We start from the raw sequence: 19,912 nt of genomic DNA, 5'->3' as shown, positions 1-19,912 counted from the left end.
TAAAAACGGGTGGGGATGGAGCCCAGGGGTAAACTGTTCCTGGGTTCAATCTTCAGTTAAAAAATAGCCAAAATGTATTTACTTTTCTATTACACGGTACTTTGCTCTTTTAAGTGAAAGATGAGAACATCAGTTTGGGACTTTTTTCTTTCACAGTATGGCGTTTAGTGCTATAAAATTTCCCCTCATTTTACTTCAGGAACTTGCATCCTACCCTTCCTACATATTGCATCTTCACTTGTATCCCATACAGTCCACTTTCTCATTTCCTCTTTGTGCCATGGGATATTCGGAAGTGTGTTATTTAGTTCTGAAATATTTGGGGATTTTTCAGAGATGCTTTATATTGTGAATACTTTCTAATCTATCAGAACATGTTTTAGGGTCCAGACTCTATAAACTCTTGGTAAATGCTGTGTGTGCTATAAAAGAACACACTGTGGGCTGGAGCGGGGTGGAGTTGCCACCTTCAATTCTTCCACATCTCACTCCTCCTTTACTCATCGGCCAGCTCCTGAGAGAGGCACATTAAAATCTCCTACTGCAACTATTCATTTTTTTTTTTTTTTTTTTCCCTCATGGTTGTATCTGGGTTTGCTTCCTTTGTTTTGAAGCTTTGCTTTAGGTACATGTATCAGTCACCTTTCGGTTGCTACAACAAAATGTCCAACAGACACACCTTAGAGAAACAGTTACTTTCGGCTCACAGTCTCAGGGGCTGCAGTCTATTGGTGCAGACTCTAAGGCAGAAACTGCATGGTGGGAGAAAGCTGCCCACTTCGCAGCAGAAAGAAAGCAGATGGCAAGGGAAGACCCGAGAGGAAGGAGCCGGTGGCCAGACAGGGTCCTCACCATCAAGCAACAACGCCTCACCCAGTCATACTCAGAAGTGCGCTGCATTAACCTCCTAGGCATCTCTCAAGCCAATGAACCTGAGAATCAGGATGAACCACCACACTACGTAGTTAGATTTACTATGTCTTCCTGATGAGCTGATTCTGCTGTCATTAGAAAAATGATACTTTTTATCCTGCTTATAGTTTTGTTTCAAGATCTACTTTATTTGTTATTAACAAAAGCAAGTTTTCTTTTTATTAGTGTTAGCATCGTATATTTTTCCAGACTTTTATTCTTAACCAAGAGTCTTAGTCTTCTGGGGTTATTGTAACAAAATGCCATAAACTGGGCAGGCTTATAGACGAGAGGTATTTCTCAGTTCTGGAGACTCTGAAGTTCCAGATCCAGGTACTGGCAGACCCAGTGCACACTGAAAGCATGCTTTCTCAGAAATGGCACCTTCTAGCTGTATTCTCGAACAGTAAAATGGTCTAGCTAGCTCTGTGAGGTCTCTTTCTTTAAAAATCACTAATCTCAATCACAATGGTTCTGCTTTAAGGACACCATCTCCTACCCTCATCATTTCAAAGTCAGGACGTCAGTGTGTGAATTCTGGGAGACACACTCGGACATAACACCAAGACACACATGGGTGGGCCCTGGTTTTTATAAAAATCAGTCCGACAAGCTTTAGGTCTAAACGTATCACTTGACTCTTAGTTTGATTTTCCCCATAATTCCCTTTCTTTCCAGGCCACTGCCACTCCCACCTCCTGATTAGCATTGCAAAGTACCATGCGTATTTATCAGTGCAGCTGGCCTTTCCAGTGTTAACTCTGTCGTGAAGATTTGATTGCTTTCCTGCTCAAACTTCCCGGGACATTTGTATCAGTGTCCAACTGCTGGTAATAAATTCTGCAAGCCGCTGAAGCACTTAAGAAGCTTTTCCTTCACCTCTGTCTTGGGCAGACACTGTACCTGAGGGAGTCTATACTGACTGTTTCTCTCACCCCTACCATGGTTAGCTCGTGTTTTCTCTTGGCAGCTTCTAAATGTTCTCCTTGCCACCGTTTTTGAAAAATTTAAACATGAGTTCCTTGGTATAATTTCTTTCATCTTTCACATGGATGGCATCCAAGGACATTCTGACTCTGTAGCTTTACAGTCTTTATAACATTTAGAAAATTTTCAGCCATATTTCATAAGAAAATTTTTTCTATCATGCCTTTCTCCTCTCCTGCAAGGACTCAAGTGTCACATATACTACTAGGTCAAAGTTATTGCACAACCCACTAATGCTCTGTTCAGTTTTCAGTCTGTTTCTCCTTCTCAGTACATAAAAGTTATAAAAATATTTTAATGTACATGCCTGCTAATTCTAACCTCTAGAAATCTGTCAGTTCTAAGTTTTATTAATTTATCTTTTCATTATGGATATTCTTTCTTAAATGATTTTTATTGGTATATTTTACATATATATAATGATTATATTTATCATAGAAAACTTGAGCCTATACATGATATAAGTTGATTCTCTCTTTCCCCATATGGATCATCATCTTCTGTTTTTTATTCCTGGAAATGTTTGCCTGGGTGCTGCCACTGTAAAACTTACCTTGTTGGGTATGAAATGACAGTAAATATTCTTGAGTTCTGCTCAGGATCAAAGTTAAATGACTTGAACATTCAGAATCTGGGTCTCCTCAGGTCCTGTGTTTCAGGTGTGCTAGGCTTGCCCAGTAAAGGGCCAGTTACCCTCCTGACTGGGCAGATTCTCCTGTATGCCTTGCCCACGGCCGCACGCCTCTGGAGACCTTTCTGGTCTACCTTGTGGAAATAGGTACTGCTCCCAGCCCCTGAATCTCCTGGTATGCTTCTTTCTCAGGGCTCTGATGGTTCCTCACATGCATTCACGTGACACTCAGTACAGCACTAAAGACTGAGGGTACCGTCTAGAAAGCTGCAATGTTTCCCCCTGAAGTTTTCCTCTCTCCTGGTTTTCTACCTTCATAACTTTAGCCACCTCAGGCTCCCAGACTTTCAACTCCATCTTTGGGAATCAGAGTTCACCACTCCCTACCAGCTTTTCCCTACCACATGCCAGATTCTGGAGAAGCTCACTGAAGCCAGTAAGCTGGGGCCACCACCAGGCTCATCTTATTTCTGTCTCTTAGGGATCACTGTCTTTCCTTACCCAGTGTTTAGTGTCTTGAAAATTGTTTCAGATATTTTGTCCATTTTAGTTGTTGTAGGGGGGCAAGCTCACCCTATCATCCTATCTTGGATACATATTTCACTGTGTTCTTATGTTTATTTCTCTGTACTAAGGAAGGAAACCCATGTTTTTGCTTTTGGGTTTTTCTGGTACTGGGAATTGAACTCACAACCACGCGCTTGCAAGGCAGGCACTTATGCCACTGAGCTGAATCCCCGGCCCTTACTTCTCTGTACTAAGTCACAGTAAACGGCATCCCAGTTCAATTGTTCCTGATGAGTTGGGGTCAAATATGACATGGCTAAGGGGCTGTCACTCTAGGTTATTTCTGTGGGTCTTTTCACCAACAGCCTTAAAGGAAGTCATTCTTCTCCTTAAAAAGCATACTTTAAAGACACAGTATTAAGGCTAAGGAATTTAATGCTACAGGGAAGAATGGAAGTTTGTGCAGCTAAGTACTCACAAAGCAATTTTCCTCCTAGAGAGTTTCTCTAAGAAGGGTTTTTCTTTTATAATTCTTACAAGTGAAAAGGACATTCATGAGAGGATCGGGCAGATACATAAAGGCAAGAAAGAGGAAGAAGAATGGCAAGCCTTGAGAAGGAAAGACAGAGAATAAATTTTTTCAATCATGGAAACCAAGTATCTGAAAATTTACATGTAAGAGGTCAATTCTATACGTTTCAGGATCTAATCTCTCTTCTTTTGACACAAAACTCAATATTTGCTAAACTAATATGCTAAGTTGAAATATTAATCAAAGAAGAGGTATGTAATTATCATCTCTTAATAAATGTCAAAACAAAATATCACAAATTCATCAAGTATACGACTAAAGCCAGGTGTGGTGGCGCACACCTGCAGCACTTGGGAGACTGAGGCAAGAGGATCGCTGTGAGTTCAAGGCCAGCCTGGGCTACAAAGTGAGTTTAAGGCCAGTCTAACTACATAGTGAAACCCTGTCTCAAGAGACCAAAAAAAAAAAAAAAAGTATAAGGCTGAGATAATACGGGTACAAGTTGCCAACTGGTGGCCCAGGGCCTACAGATACTTTGGTATCTGTAGGAGTAATGGAACATGCCATATTTGCAAAAGTCCATATTCCTGGTCAATATCTATAAATTGCAAATTTTCACACAGATTTCATATAAAAGTTTGGGGAAGATCCTAGGAGATATTGCAAGGCCCCTGGTGATGTCCACATTAGCTACAGATGAGCTCATTAGTTCACAATGGTTCTATCACTATTGCTTTCCTTGCCACTCAAACACCTGCCCTTCTTTGCCCTAGGCATTTAGGGTAGTGACATTTGATCTTAACTATTTATAATAATATTCTAATAAATTAAGTGGCACTTTTTGACTTAAAGAGTAACTGCCTAAAAGCATAACCAAAATACCTAATTTTTTCAAAGACAAGACTCCTAGATTCATTGAAAATGTTACTGTATAACACTTATTCCCCACCAATAGTAGGAAATCTCTGAGACACCCTTTTTCTTTTTTGATACTTTTTTTCACTGAAAATATGGAATTCTTCTTATTTTATTTTTGAGACAGTCTTGCTAACTGTGTTGCCCTGACTGGGCTTGAATTTGTGATCTTCCTGCCTCAGCCTCCCCGAGTGCTAGAGTTATAGATTGGTGCCACCATGCCTAGTTGACACACAATGTTAAGTTTATTCTGTTTTGTTTCATTTTGCTTTAGGGCTAAAGATTGAACCCAGGCCCTTGTTCATGTTAGACAAGCTCTCTCATACTGAGGTACACTCATAGTCAAAGAAACACATTTTAAATGACAGATTCTTGTGGCTCCAGAAAGTACTCCACAGTATTTATTTTTAACAAATTCATAGGTAATTCATACATAGCTTATGCTTACAAACCGTTGTGCCATTTTGCTTGTTTCAAAGCATACACACACAATTACACATAATAACACAAAGCTGGGATGACGTGATCAGTAAATTATTTTCTGGAACACCTTTACCCTCAATGCATCATATTTACGTGAAAGAAAAGTCTGAACTTTAGGAACTTATCAAGAATAAACCCATATTTAAATCTTCACTATTCATCCTCGAACCAAGAAAACTAGAACAAATAGTGTCAAAGATTGCTATACACCTAACTCCTTTATACTCCTGGGCTCTACGAAGGAAATGAAACAGATCTAAGTTCCCCTTTCAACCATAAAGTGATTCTCATTTTTTGTACTCAGTATTGATCAATTCTACTTACAAGGAAACTTCCAACTTAAATTTTATAGGATTGGAGCTACATATCCAAGTTTGTTTTTACTATGAATGGGTTGTGAAATGCTACTAAGATAATGAGATCAACAGTTCAAAGAGTGAGAAAGGTTTGACTGTGAGGTAATTTAACAGAAAAATGAAGTTATGCTGTTTAACAAAACAAGAGGATTTTATTTGTATAAATTCTTTTCAAAAAATAAAAAGTAAATAGGACTGGGTTTATAGCTCAGTGTGAAGTTCCTGGGTTCAATCCCTAGTTATCAGAAAAGAAAAGAAAAGAAAAGAAAAGAAAAAAATAAAAGAGAAAAGAACCACGTGTTAGGGCTGCTGGTGCAGTTCAGTGGTAGAGCAATCCTCATGGGCTCGCAGAAGACCCTGGGTTTCATCTCTAGCACACGTGGATGAGAGGGGACACACTTCGATTTCACATAAAACAACTTGGGATGTCTTTAACGTTTCTGCCTAGGTTTGCTGACGAGAATGTGGTCTACAGAAAAGGGAACTTCACAATAAAAACAGAAACAAGACTTACTTTCCAAACTTGATGCGTTTCCAGCTTCATAAAATTTACAAGTTTATCTAGCCTAAAAAAAGTGGTATTTACAGATAATAAAACAAACTTCCACCTATTCTAATTACTGCAATTTACCTACTCCATTCCCTTTAGGGGACAACAAAACTGTTTACTTCATGGAAGAACTGTGTAAATCATGTAAACTCTCTGTGCACTGACAGTCCATGTAGGTCTCAAGTGAAAAAAATGGATATAAACAGCCAGCTAAGGGAGACAGATAATAGTGATTTTAATTTTTTTTTTATCTCAAAAGAACTCTAAGGTACAGATTCTACTTTTCTAAGTAAAAGCAAATGCCAACCAACAGCACTGTGAATGAAGTCTAAAACTCACATGATAAACTAAAATCCAGAAACTTTTGTAGCTCTCTAATCAGGAACTTTTATACAACCACACACAAAGGATCCAAGTCTACTGAAAGAGCTGATTCAAAACAGAAGAAAAGAAACTTTGTTTGCAGTCACAACAGTTTGGGACTTTGTAAAAGAATAGCTGTCAACCAAATCAAAGGACTAATTTTATAAACACTCATCCTGGAACCGGAACTTGGTCATAAACTATTCTTAGTGAGCACACCTTACTAAGTTCATTACTTGCAACCCTGAACCGAAAGTCAGAAATGACCTTTACCATGAAAGTGGCCAGTGTGTAGTATTTAAGCTGCCGGGCTTTGGCGCCAGAGCGCCTTGATGCAAAGCACTGGCCCCACAACTGCCCATCCACCTTACTGCGGGCGAGTCACTCCAGCTCCAAGTCAGTCTCCGACCTGCAAAATGTGAACCTCTGCTTTGAGGATTACGTTTTCACCACATCAACAGTGCATTTTACAATTATCACTATTACTACCTGAACATCTTTGTAAACAGTAATTCTACCAAGTATATCTTCTAATTTGTCTAAAGAACTGCCTAAATAATACAAATCATGAGATTTAGTAAAAATACCCCATATTTGAAAGAAAAAGAAAAAAAATGTTTCTCAACTCAACAGATTCTATACCTCAAAATTATCTTCGTAATATTCTACTCCTAAAATAGGTTGGCTTCCCCTTTTAAAAAGTCACCATTTTGGGCATTTTTATCTCTTTCTGGCCTTTTTAAATCAAAGTTTTCATTAAAAAAAAGCAAAACAAGAACTGGCTATAATCATGCTTTATTTACTAAGCTGCAATCTCTTTTTAATTGAACAATTTATTTCCATGTTACAAAAAGTTCATCAATAAAATCTTTACCAATCACAAAATTCTGCCGTAAGAATTTAGAATACTTTAAATCATTCCTCTATATGCTATTGATGTTGCTTTCAATTTAACACTACTACAAATACTGTGAAGCACATATAAACATTTTACAATTTTCAAAATAACCCATTATTTACTCTGCTCTACAGCTGAGTAGGAATTCAGTGCTGTGAAGACCAAAGTAACAGAAGAGGAAGACCCTGGGGGAGAGGGCCATGCATCACTGTAAAAACAAAACTGTTTAAAAGCTAATGGACAATCTTAGAACTTCAGATTCCAAATTAGATGCTGAAGTTTCTTTCATCTTTCCCATACAAATTGAGGTGACTTTTCCCTGAACCTTAATACTGCTCATTTAAAAAGATATCATTTAAGATAATAAGTAGTTAGATCAACTTGGATTCCAAAGCCTGCTTCGCTACCAACTAGCTTGAGACTTAGGGCAATTCACTACGCCTTCCTGAACTGTTTTTATCTGTATAACAGAAAAAACTGCATCTACCTCACAGGGTTGGTGTAAAAGGAAAATGATATGCTACATGTCAAGTTCTTAAAAGAGTGCTTAGCACACAATAAACATCTGGAAATAACCTTCAGTGTTCATCTGGGTGGTTGGAAAGACAACATAAACATCTAGATGTACGACTTGGATGTAAAACTGGCTTAATCTGTAAGTATGATGGCACATAATAACATGTGTAAGTATTCACAGGTCTCCCGCTCTGCTCTTCACGGCCATGAACTAATAAGCAGCCCTGTGCAGCACACCCAGCCCAGTACGAGACTCCTGCTTCCAAGCCAGCCAAGCATGGACTGGATCCCCAGCACCGTGAGTTAAACTAAACCCCCCCTCTAATTTGCAGGTACTGCTTATCATGTACCCCCAACAGGGAAGCTGACTAACACAGATACTAAGTGAACCAAAAGTTAATCTTATACTAGAATAAAATCATTCCCTCTTGAGGTTTATTTTCTCCTCCTTATAGATATCTGGTAATATCAAAAAAAGTGAAAAGGAAAATTTGCATTTGTTCGGGCTACTTTTATGCATTTCTTATTCATAAGAGCAATGACAATTCTTCAGAAGGCTCATCTAGTTAAAATACCAATTCACAAATCTCCATTACATTTCACTGTTAATTAATAATCAACTAGGTGACTTTAGGCTATCAAATAAGTATCTGCAATAGCAAAGGAGTTTCATGGTAGTATTTTTGTAATCTAAAAAGTTTACATGAGCTCTAAGTGGGTAAAATATTAAATGTATTTATTGAATTGCATCACACTCGAGGCTTCACCAGATAAAACATTTATCTGAACTTAAAGTGGGAGACCCAGATTCACTTCAGACTCTTTTAGTAGGAATCTGCTTAGTATAACGCTAACTTCTAAGGAGAATAGAAAGTTCTTTTGTAATCAAAGCAATTTACAAAAAAGTTTCCGTTAATTTTAAACTTTGAATACTAGTGATTATCATAATAAATAAGCAAACATAAAGGCTGACAGAAAAACAGCACTAATGGCAAATTTAAAACTCATCTATGGTTCAATCTGGTGGTGCAGACCTATATTCCCAGCGCTGTAAGAGGCTGAAGGAGGAGGATCACAAGTTTGACCTCAGCCTGAACAATCCAATAACAGCCACACAGTCAAAAACAAAAAATAAATAATAGCTTGTTTTTAATTTTAAAAGAGCTGGAATGCAAACGCCTTAGATTCAATCTCTGGTACCCTTTAAAAAAAATAAGAAACCCTATGGTAGCATAACATTGAACCATAGAATGAGATTTTGGTTTATGAATTTATAGTCCAGATGGTTCACTGAAAAGTGAACCAAGCAGCAGTAAACCCGCACAGCATTATCAGCTAAGCAAGTGTTGTGCACATTCTACTGAAAGTCAAGATCTTTTGTCAGGTTGTACTAATTATCAACTGGCCCACAGTGACCAACACATTTACTTCAATCAATAGCTGGCATTCTGAGCAAATTCAATCTTCCCAGCCTCAGTGGTGTTTCCCATTAGGCCGGGCCCGTATTTTATTGGACCACTAGAGAATGCAATAATGTCTGTATTTTATCCTTCATTTTTTTCATGTGTGGATCGAGGCCATTACTACTTGAAATATTTGAACTCAAACTGATAAGTCCTTTATCAATCTCTCATCACTTTTCCAACAGTGATTTCTGGTTTTAAACCTCCTCCTTAACAAGCTTCCAGTTCTTCCTCACTACTCAGCTCATTCCTGAAAGCTGGTAAGTCCTGACAGTACTTTTTGGAAATGGGAGCATTACCAGTTAATTCTACTTACAGAGCTCTATTTTCATTTCCACTCAGCAGTAGGGCCATCAGTTTTTGCAGCCTTCCATTCACTCTCAGGGTAAAAGTCACCGTCATGATTAAAACTAACAGTTCTACCTACATCTCATCTCCCCCCCACGTCAGACCCTCATAAAGAGATGATTCCCATTCTTTTTAAATGCGTTCTATCACCACCTTTAATCTCACAAGGGAAAACTTTTCTAACTCTGTGAAACTTCCCTGATCATCATCCAGTTTTCATTTATTGTGCCACAAAATGTCCTCCTCATCTCAGTTTCTTTCCCACACCCTTCATCATATCGATGCTGTTTCAAAGGAAACAATATTCAAGGGACCACAATGTTCTTTTTTTCTGTCTTTCTTGCTTCTTCTCCCATTGGCCACCTGTGACCTCTGGAACTCCCACTCCCCAATGTTCGTTCTCTGGCCCTCCACTTGCCAGATCTTTGTCCTCTTCAGACTTTTCCTTCTGAGTGCCCCTCCTTTTCTGCCTTTCACAGCCCTGCCCTCGGTTTCTTGTGAAAAGACTTCCTCTCTCCCCAAACTCTGCAAGGCTTATCTTTTGTTTTGCTCCAGGACACAGCATGCTCATGCTAAGAATGTCTTCTAGGCTCAGCTCAGGCAAGCTTACTTCCCACGTTAACCCTCAGATTAGATCAGACAACAATTTCCTCCTTGGGACTTTTATCATTCTTACTGTTTTACAATGTAGAACAGTCTCCTATCTCCCCCGTGTTTTTTAACCTCAAGTTAAATTTTTTGGTGGGAACTTTTTATTCTCCTTCAGGATCATCAAAATACAGAAAACAATTATGAGCACAGATTGATTAAGTATTCTGCAGTAGTATGACTGGTTTACATAATTAATTTAATTTATATGAATTGTAAGTACAATTTAGCTTTAGCCAAATACTGTGGACATTTTTCTGCCAATTTCCACATTTTTCACATATTCAAGGCCAGATTTACTTATTTTGTTTCCTTTAAAATATTAGCCATTTCTTTCTCTCTCATTTCTTTTGCTGTCTTCTACCACCATGAACTACTACCCAATTGCCTTGCCATCCTGCGTTGGAGACAGCTGATTATGAACTAAATCCTGTATAAACTGTGAGCAAAATACACACTTCCCTCTTTAAAAAATAAACGAATAAATAAAAAATGTTAATCATTTTATTCCTAAAGTGATCTATATAGTTATTCTACCTAAAAAGATCTTACATTAAAAAAAAAATAAGCACAATCAGAGGTTTACTCAAAAGGATTTAATCTACAGAGGTTAAAATCAGAGTAATAAATACATAAGCCATGCTTTTTATTCAGCATTATGAATCCAATGTGTATGTGTGTTGCACCTGGCACTGAACAGAGGTCCTTCACACTGACTTTTTTCAGACTGTGTCTCAGTCCCTAAATTGTCCAATCTCTAAATTACCTAAATTCGATCCTCCTGCCTCAGCTGCCCAGACTGCTAAGCTTATAGATATGTCCCACTACATTCTACTTATTAATCAGATTTCTTAAGTTGCAATTTCTCCCAGTAATACAACAGAAGAGTGAAATTAAAAGTAAGGAATTCTTGCAAATTGAACTGGTAGTCTATGCAGTCATTTTTACACGTTTATGATTTAGAAACAAGGCTTGCAAGGCATTATCAAAGAGATGTTATTAACAGAGAAAGAGATTATCCACAGTCACTCTACTGAAAGAGCTAAAACTCAGATCCAACACTAAATTCAAAATTCAAACTCTCTGCTACACTACTTCCTAATTTATATGCAAATGTGAACAAACAAATCATGAGGCTATCTGGATTCAGTTTTCACAAAAGCTGAACAATTATGAATGGATATAAATATAATCACTTTTGCTTTGATAAAAGTTAACATTTGCTAGACTTAGTTATTTGAGGAAGGACTGATGTTTTAAAGTTGTAACGAATGTGTCATATTATAAGGAATTAGCAGACAATGAAAGAACAAAGTATCAAACGCTCTCCAGTGGTTCTGCAGCAGCCTCTCTCCCCAGTAAACACACTATGTTCACTACTCAGTGGAGCACTAGCATCCCTGGTATGCTGGATACTGAGAATAAGTCAAAAAAATCAAGCTCCCTGTCTCAGAGAAATCCGGAAGACGGTCTATATAATTTTCTATGTTTACTACAATCAACTTCCACTAACTCTAATGCAAAGACTAGATGCCAAGAAGAGTGAAATGTAACTATGTCCCAACATTTTCTTCAGTTTGTTTTGGGGTAAGCAAAAGTCCAGCAAAAAACGACAATTCTGAACTTCTTTACCAGTCAGGGATCCAAAGAAGTCACCTGGGTAAAGCTTTCAAGGAAATTCTTTAAAAGATTCCAAGTAAACTGGAAGGGTCAATTGTCTTTGTCAATATCCCTATTTCCCATAATCTCTCCAGAATGACAACATTTTGAACAGCTGGCAGCCGTTTTGCAACCAAGAAGACACTGTAAGGACGAAAGCCATGGATTATAGAAATGGAGAAGAAAATTAGGTATCTGGAATCACTGTTGTGCCTTGAAGCTGCCAAACCAATACCTGAGGATGAAGGTGGGCTGTATGATACATTAGAGAAAAATCCCAACCATCTTCAGTTATTATTGTGCTACATCTCTTGAATTAACTACCTACTGCCATTTCTTCTTTTTGGGGGGGAGGGGTGTTTACTGGAAATCGAACTGGGACCTTGTGCTCACCAGGAAGGCACTCAGATCACTGAGCCACATCCCAGGGCACTACTGTCATTTCTGTTTGTGGGGTTTTTTGTTTTGTTTTGTTGTCTTTTTCTTTTTAATCCGTACCAGGGATCGAACTCACAACTGCCTGCTTGCAAAGCAGGCACTTATGCCGCTGAGCTAAATTCCCAGCCCCACTACTGTCATTTCTAACTGATGCAAGAAGCCCTACAAAGACCTCATAGCGGTGGCCTTAGGGTAAGCACAGTGCACATCTCAAGCAGCATAGAAATGTGCCCTTCCTGTGCACCACCTGGCAGGGAATGGAGTTCGTGGATAAGGGAACTGCATAAGAATGTGGTTAGACTGGCCTGGAGTCATCATCCTGATTGCTAGAACAACGCCCAAATGGTGTGGCAGCTCCAGACTCGTGGTATCCCTTTAGGAGGAGCCTTTCCTTCATTTAATCCCAGTACAATCTTATATGCCTCTGAAATTAGACAGAACCTGATGTACTAACATAAACACTGAGAAAAAGTCAAATAAAATTTAATTTTAAAGGAGTTCGGTTTATTTTTATAACAATCATTTTGGTTTATCATCATACTCTAAGCAAGTACTTTGGAGATGATACAGTATATTAACTATTGTTAGTCCCCTATTATTTGGTTATGAAATTTTATTTTTTCATTAAAAAATAAAGAACTCAGGTTAGTCTTCATTCACACATTGTATTATGTGACCTCATTAAAATATTTTCTTTTAAAAATTGAAGGAGATTCTCATTTTGGGTTTTCTTTGCTTGTTTTTTGTCGTATTGGGATTGAATCTAGAGAGTGCTGAATGACATCCTTAGCTTTTTTTTTTTTAAATTTTAAAGCTGAGCTTTGCTAAATTGCCCAGGTTAGCCTTGAACTCTTATCCCAACCTCCCAAGTAGCCGGGATTCCACGTGCCACCACATCTGACACCATTAAATCTTAGTACTGGAGAATGAAACATTCTAGACTGTTCATTGAGACTGTTTTGGGAGGGGAGTACCGAGTACCGGGGATCAAACTCATGAACTTGCGCTTACCAAGCAAGCACTTGAACCACTGAGCTCAATCCCCAGCCTTGAGACTCTTAAGAATTATACACTATAAACTATTAACATAAACAGGGTACACTGGCACTGGCCTGTAATCCTAGCTACTCCATAGGTTGAGGCAGGAGGATTATGAGTTTCAAAGCTCCTCAATCATAAATGAATGGTATATATTTACAATGCAGTTTTATATGGTTTAGATTTGATAGCTAAACATTCCTGAAATAAAGTTTCCATCACATTGTACTGATTGTACTGATTTTGAAAATTTTTCAGATTTTTAAAAAAGTATTCTAGCTTATACAAAGGATAGCTAAAAGTAATAAATTTTCACCTTTAATAAATTTTCACACAGTTCTTAGAAAATTGAGATATTTTACACACCAATTATTTCCATAAACTCAAACCATGAACTAGGCATAGAAAAAAAGCATCAAAATAAAAACAGACTGTGTAAAGAATGAATTTTATCAACATTACATTCAAATAATTACATGAAATGATCTATCTGTTCAAGTCAGAAATTTGAAAACAACAGAGCAGGGAAATGTGTCACTCATAAATGAAATTTCTTTTCAAAAACGATGCTTATTTTCTTTCACCAAAAAAAATGAATTAGTTTTAAAAAATGAATTAGTTTTCAAAATATTTAACTTCATTCATACCTAAAATAATTATTCATCCTTAAACAATTTAAATGTTTGTTTTTAAGATTACATGTTTCTTAAAGAAGCAAAAGTAACTCTTATACAGTGCTAAAAGAAACCTAATTTCTTTAAAGAATTATCTTATTTTTAAAAATTTCTCAGACTATCTTTCTTCAAGAAATGAAACAAAATACAACTGAGTATCTTTTCTACAATCTCATGTTACATAACTGTTCTAACCTAAATGTATATTATCCAACAAGAATGTTTCATTTTTATTGCACTACTGTATTACAACTACAGACAGCAACATTAAGACATGAAAAAAGATACTGTTCACAAAAGTTTCCAGCCATCATCCTTTTTAACTTAATCCCCAATGTTCTGTATGCAAATTTACCTGACCTAGGTAGGCTAGAAGACACAAATACAAACATAGGCACAACATCTATCAAGAAAGAATAACTGGCTGGGGATTTAGCTCAACGGCATAAGCGACTGCCTTACAAGCAGGCAGTCATGAGTTCAATCCCTGGTACCAAAAAAGACAAAAAAAAAAGAAAGAATAACTGTAATTAAAAATTAATTGTTGTTCTCATCTATATGCAAAACAGACTAAGCCAATAAGACTTTAATTAAAGGACACCTTTTTTAGGTGTCCTAATAAGAGGGTGCATGTGAGATGAACTACACATTACAGTTTCTTCTAAGCCGTCCATCAGCAGTTAACAAGTAGCAATCAGCATTTAAATGCAGTGATAGCATTAGCTTCCAACTGTCTGAAATTGGGAGCGACCTTATTTTTTTTTCCAAGGGGATGCCTGTCTGTGCAGGAAAAATATATAAACAAATACTTCTCTTGTATCTTGTACATTTATGTTAAAATAAGTTGGGTTTCTGTTGAAAATTTTGACCTTGTCATTTCATAACAAAGGGTGTCTCAATATGTAAAGAAAAAATGATCCGTTTAAAAAGGAAAATCTCTAATCAAATCCTAATTCTTAAGTTGGAATGATAACTGTTTCTGTTTTCTGTATTTGGTAGATTACATTTCCAACCTTAAACTTTTGTAGTATACAACAGAGCCCTTTAGATTTAGAGCACAGTGACTTAAATAACAAGGGCACTAAATTTCTTCTCAAATAACTCTGAAAAGAAAAATCTTACAACTGTGTACAACAGATCAAAGAAAGAGGTAATTAAGCACAAGAATATGGTATTTTTCATTTTAAAAACTTTGAAAAATAACATCATCCCTATTTTAATTCATAAATGTGAATGGAATGACTAGATATATATAAACACACACAGACACACATATATGTGAATGATAAACTGGTATACAAAATTAAAAATCCCTTCTGCAAGAAGGAAATTTTCCACACCTAAGTATTTAATATAGTAGCTACAAATGGCTAAGAGCAATTAAAATGTGCCTAGTGAAAATGAGAGACTGAATTTTAAACTGTGCCTAATTTTAATTCATTAAAAGATAAGCAGTCATGCCTATCTAGGTGTACTACTTGGATAGTACTGCTACGGGAACTTTCCCATAGTTAAGTATCTGAAACTTAAATTTTCATTTAGTAAGAAGTTCTGTAATAGACATACACACAGCTGTGCCTACGCTTTTAAAAACATTCTTGTGATTTATAAGGACTCCAAGACAACATAAAAATGTTGCTGCATTTGTGAAACTAAATTGTCTATACAGTACTCACCTAGCACGGCCTAGAATGTGCTTTCCCATATTGTCTCTCTGTTGCAGTTTCTCACAGAACTTCCAATAGTATAGACACCTGAATCTCATCCTTAAGAATCCAGGTTTAATCAGACTGGGTTGACATGTGAGTAAGAAAAGTTATTAGAAGTTGTTCAGCTGAGTCTAAGATAGAGCCAGAGGTGGGTGCCACTAAACCATACAGAAAACCAGAAACTTCAGTAAGCACAGGTACAGTACGAACTCAAGTTTCCTGGCCGATAGGTGGACAGGGCCTTTGGATAACTCAGCTTGAAGTCAAAAATTCTGATGCTAGAAATTCAGGAGTGACTGGGGTACCAGTCATTAAGTTCTTGCAATTACTGAATGTTAGTTTTGAAAAAGAGATTAGCAAAGAAAGAAGCTAAACAGTATAGAGCATCAGCTTGCACTTACCATTTTTCCATTTATAGTATTCCTTAATTTCATCCTCAAAGTATCTTAGAGATAGATATTATTAAATTATCTACAGAAAAGTAAGTGTAAAGGTGTTCTCTAGGATTTTGTAACCTTTGTCAGACAGTGAATCATTTATGCTCTGTAATGCCAAAGGATTCTCTTTAAGGCAGCCTGTTTCAAGAACTTTTCACAACTTTCAAGTGTGAAAACAAAATATAACAAAAACCAGAAAGGATTCAGTGGTGGCACACAGTAAGGCAAACAAGCTTAAACAAGTACATCAGCCCTATCTATGCAAACTCAGGAAAGTATGTTAACTGTGGTTCAAATCTGTACCAGCCTTACGAGTTCCTGGTTGCTGTCTGCTATTAAACAACTGGTCTACTGCTTTCCAAACTATTAGTGATACTGTAGTCACACACTGGGAATGAAACTGGATAGTAGAACAGGGCAGCTATTAGAAAAATTGAATCAGAGAAGGATCTTAAAGATGTTTTCATTTTTTTCCAAATCTTCAAGGTCACTGGAACTCCTTCTCCCAAGGCAGTTAAGAGATCACAGTTTTGACACGACATATTTACAAGTAGGGAATTTATGCCATTAAAAGTCATGCATTAATTTACTGATTAAAAACTATCTTTTAAAAACGGAGTCCCTGAACTATTTGACTCATCTTAATTTTCAAATTGAGAACAGTTTTCAGAAAAGGATGGGGGTGAGGGGTGCAGAATGACACCCCCACCCTGGCCATCGGCACTCATGTATCTTGGGATAACAGTATTTTCTTTCTCCGAGACCAACCTTGTAAAATGACATAAATTCAAACAAGCCATACCTGGTTCAATCACAGGCCCATAGGAGAATACTTTCAACTTGTTACTCAAATGAACCGCACAGGTTTTCCTAAAATATGTTCCAAAATAAGACAGCGTTTACAAGGAGTAACTTCTCAGTGCACTGGCTTGGACCAGGGTTGTGTCCTTTTTGATTTCAAGTGATATTAATTATAATTTGACTACACTATACAAAACATTAGGTAGTTTATTTTAAAATTATATACTCGGTCAGAGGAGGAGGAGAAAGAGAGAGACATCCTATTTTATCCCCTATGTCAGTCATTTTCTCCAGTATCTTTCAGGCTGGGCAAGAAGATGAGCAGGAAAAATACACATCTGATTAACACCGGAAGAAGCCACAATGGCTAACTTATTAAAGAGGAGACCAAACAACACTGGCTTTTCTTTCTTTCTTTCTTTCTTTTTTTTTTTTTTTTTGTCTTTTTCCTTTTTATCGGTACCAGAGATCAAACTCCCGACTCTCTGCTTGCAAGGCAGGCGCTTATGCCCCTGAGCTAAATCCCCAGCCCCTAAGATATGTATTCTTTATTATTAAGAAAAGCCAGTGTTGGGTTTTCTTAATAGAAAATTAAGCGGCATAAGCGCCTGCCTTGCAAGCAGGCAGTCGGGAGTTCGATCCCTGGTACCGATAAAAACGAAAAAAAAAAAAAAGAATACATATCTTTCATCCAAAGATAAACTTCTAACATCTACCCTAAAACATTAGGGTAGCCAATTCTCACACATTCAGATCCCACATTTAGGAGGCATCCCTCAGGCCAGGCACAGTGGTACAGGCCTCTAACTAACCCCAGCCCTCTAGGAGGATGGAGGAGGATGCAAAGCCAAGGCCCAGCCTGGGGGACTGAGGTGAAGATAGAACTCAGTGCCCATGTCTCCGGTTTACTCCCAAGAACCAGCGCTCCCCTCAAAAGCTAATTTAAGTTTTACAACTCTAACTCCACATACAGTAGTGTTATAATCTGTCTTTCAAACTGACGAATTGTATGTGAGTCTGTGTGTGTCATTTATAACATGAAAAGTAATACTTCTGGACAATCACCCTCAAAAAATAAGTATACTATGAAAAATTTTGATGGGCTAAACACAAATACAAAGACAAACCTATATAATGATAAAAGAAAGTCATCATTCTCAATTGCAAAAGTAAAAGACACTAAAAAAAAAAATCAGTCCTTTTTTAATCACTACCTTAAATACTTTTCTATTTTGCAATTTCAGCTTTCATCCCATCCTCTCCCCACACATACTCCCACGAAGCCTCTAGAATATTAAAGTGAAGACACAATGTTACGGGAAAAAATTATAATAAATTTAGAACCGGATGATAAAACTAGCCAAGGCCCCTCTATGAATACACGTATTCAATATGTGGATGAACTCAAGGGAAACACTCTCGTGATATTAAAACAAGAACTAATTTGTACATAGCACCACCACGAGCAGCCGATGAGCATGAAACAAGTTTTTACCTGGTCCCTGACAACCCAGCCATCAAAAACTGGGCAAAGGCTAACGCCTGTTATAGCGCCTTTTATTCCCCCCCCCATCCTGTAGAAAGCTACAGATACACGTTTTAAAATCTCATTCATTAGCTAGCAGTGTCCTCTGACCCACAACTGTCCTACATTTTGTTTAGGTCCGGCCTTGAAAACAAACCCAACTGCTCCATTTTCTGACAAGTAAACTCGGCTCCAGGCAGCTGCCTATTAAGTCACTGCGTTTGTCGTCTCAAAGATGCAATTACACGAAAATGACCCACGGCCTTCAGGGATGAGCTGGGAGTGCGTGGGTCACAGAAGTGTGAGCGCAATGAGAGCCAAGGAGCTGCAAATCCCTCGGGCACAGGGTCTGCCTCCACCCTGCAGGCTCCCTCCTCTCAGTCAGTCACAACCTAAGGAAACTAAACTTCGCCAGAACTGTCCCGACAGCAGCGCAGCGGCCGGCTTCGCAGCTCTGCGCCCCAGGCCGGGGAGTTTTGGGGAGGGAGAGTTTGCTGCTCAGCCAGGAAAGCAAGTAGAGTTCGCGTAGCGCGGGGTCCCCCCAGCCTGTCCCAGCCCCCTCCGGCCTGACACATTCCTGAGCCGCCCGGACCACGCCGCCCCACAATCCTGCAGAAACCCGAAGCGGACCGGGCGCTCCCCCGACGTGCACAAACCGAGCCGTCGACACCAGCGCCAAGGGGCGCGGTCCCCGCCGGCCACCCGACCTCACGCCCCTCCGCGGTTGCGCCCCACGCCTCGCCGGCTCCCGCGGGGGCGAGGGAAGCGCCCGATTCGCTCTCCTCTCCTCTGCCCTCCCCTCCTCTCCCCAGCCCGCCACCCCTCCGAGGCGCGGCGCCTTCCGCCCCGCGGGCCCGGGGCCGCCGGAGCAGCAGGAGGAGCCAGAGCGCGGCGCCCCGGCCCGGCCCGCACGTGCGCCCGCCCGTCCTCACCCGCGTCGGATCGCCGCTTCTCCGCAGAGCTTCCGAGAACTTGGGGCGCACGCAGCCCGCAGCCGCATCTCCTGCACCGCGCCGCGCACACCCCGGAGCGACCCCACCGGCCCGGCCCCAGCGCCCGCGCCGCCCTACGGACCTCGCAGAGCCTGGCGTGCCTCAACGCCCGCAGCCGACGCCCAGCGCGGCCGGACTGTCGGAGGCGGAGCGGAGAGCCCGGGAGCGCTGCTGCTGGCCGGCACTACGGTCCCCGGGGCCGCAGACCATGGTGTGTCACCTCTGCGCGCGCGGCCGCCCGAGCGACTCCAGCCCTTCGCGGGCTCCACCTCAGGCGGCAGCGCCGGCCCCGCCCCGCTGTCACTCAAGCCTCCCGAGGCCCGCGCTTCGCTGACCCTGCGCTCCTCTGCACCTCATTGGCCGTAAGGCTTTCTGGCCCGCCTCTCCCCCGGGACCCGGTCGCCGGGGAGACGGGCGCCCGGTTCCCATGACGACCAGCGCCTGGGGCCTGGTTCGCGGCGTGGCTCCGACGCACCGGGCGCGCAGGTGGAAGGCCTGCCACGCGCCGGGTTCCCGCGGGGTGGACTCGG

At 39.7% G+C, this 19,912-nt stretch overlaps 1 protein-coding gene across 2 annotated transcripts in view; it reads right to left on the bottom strand.

Annotated features, from left to right (window-relative positions):
• Window positions 1–19,596, bottom strand: part of Ptpn13 (protein tyrosine phosphatase non-receptor type 13) — a 178,726-nt gene extending 159,130 nt beyond the window's left edge. The window contains exon 1 of one of the 2 annotated variants that reach the window (XM_063249384.1): window positions 19,465–19,596. The gene's annotated coding sequence lies outside the window, so the exon portion shown is untranslated. The other variant, XM_013151924.2, reaches the window with a different exon arrangement.
• Window positions 19,597–19,912: the final 316 nt, after the last annotated feature.

Source organism: Cavia porcellus, unplaced genomic scaffold (genome assembly GCF_034190915.1).
Source record: "Cavia porcellus strain 051 isolate PalLab524CR breed Dunkin Hartley unplaced genomic scaffold, mCavPor4.1 scaffold_5, whole genome shotgun sequence".
In the NCBI taxonomy this organism is placed as follows: domain Eukaryota; kingdom Metazoa; phylum Chordata; class Mammalia; order Rodentia; family Caviidae; genus Cavia; species Cavia porcellus.
The sequence above is the reverse complement of the archived record's forward strand: the minus strand, read 5'-3'. Positions and strand labels throughout refer to the sequence as shown.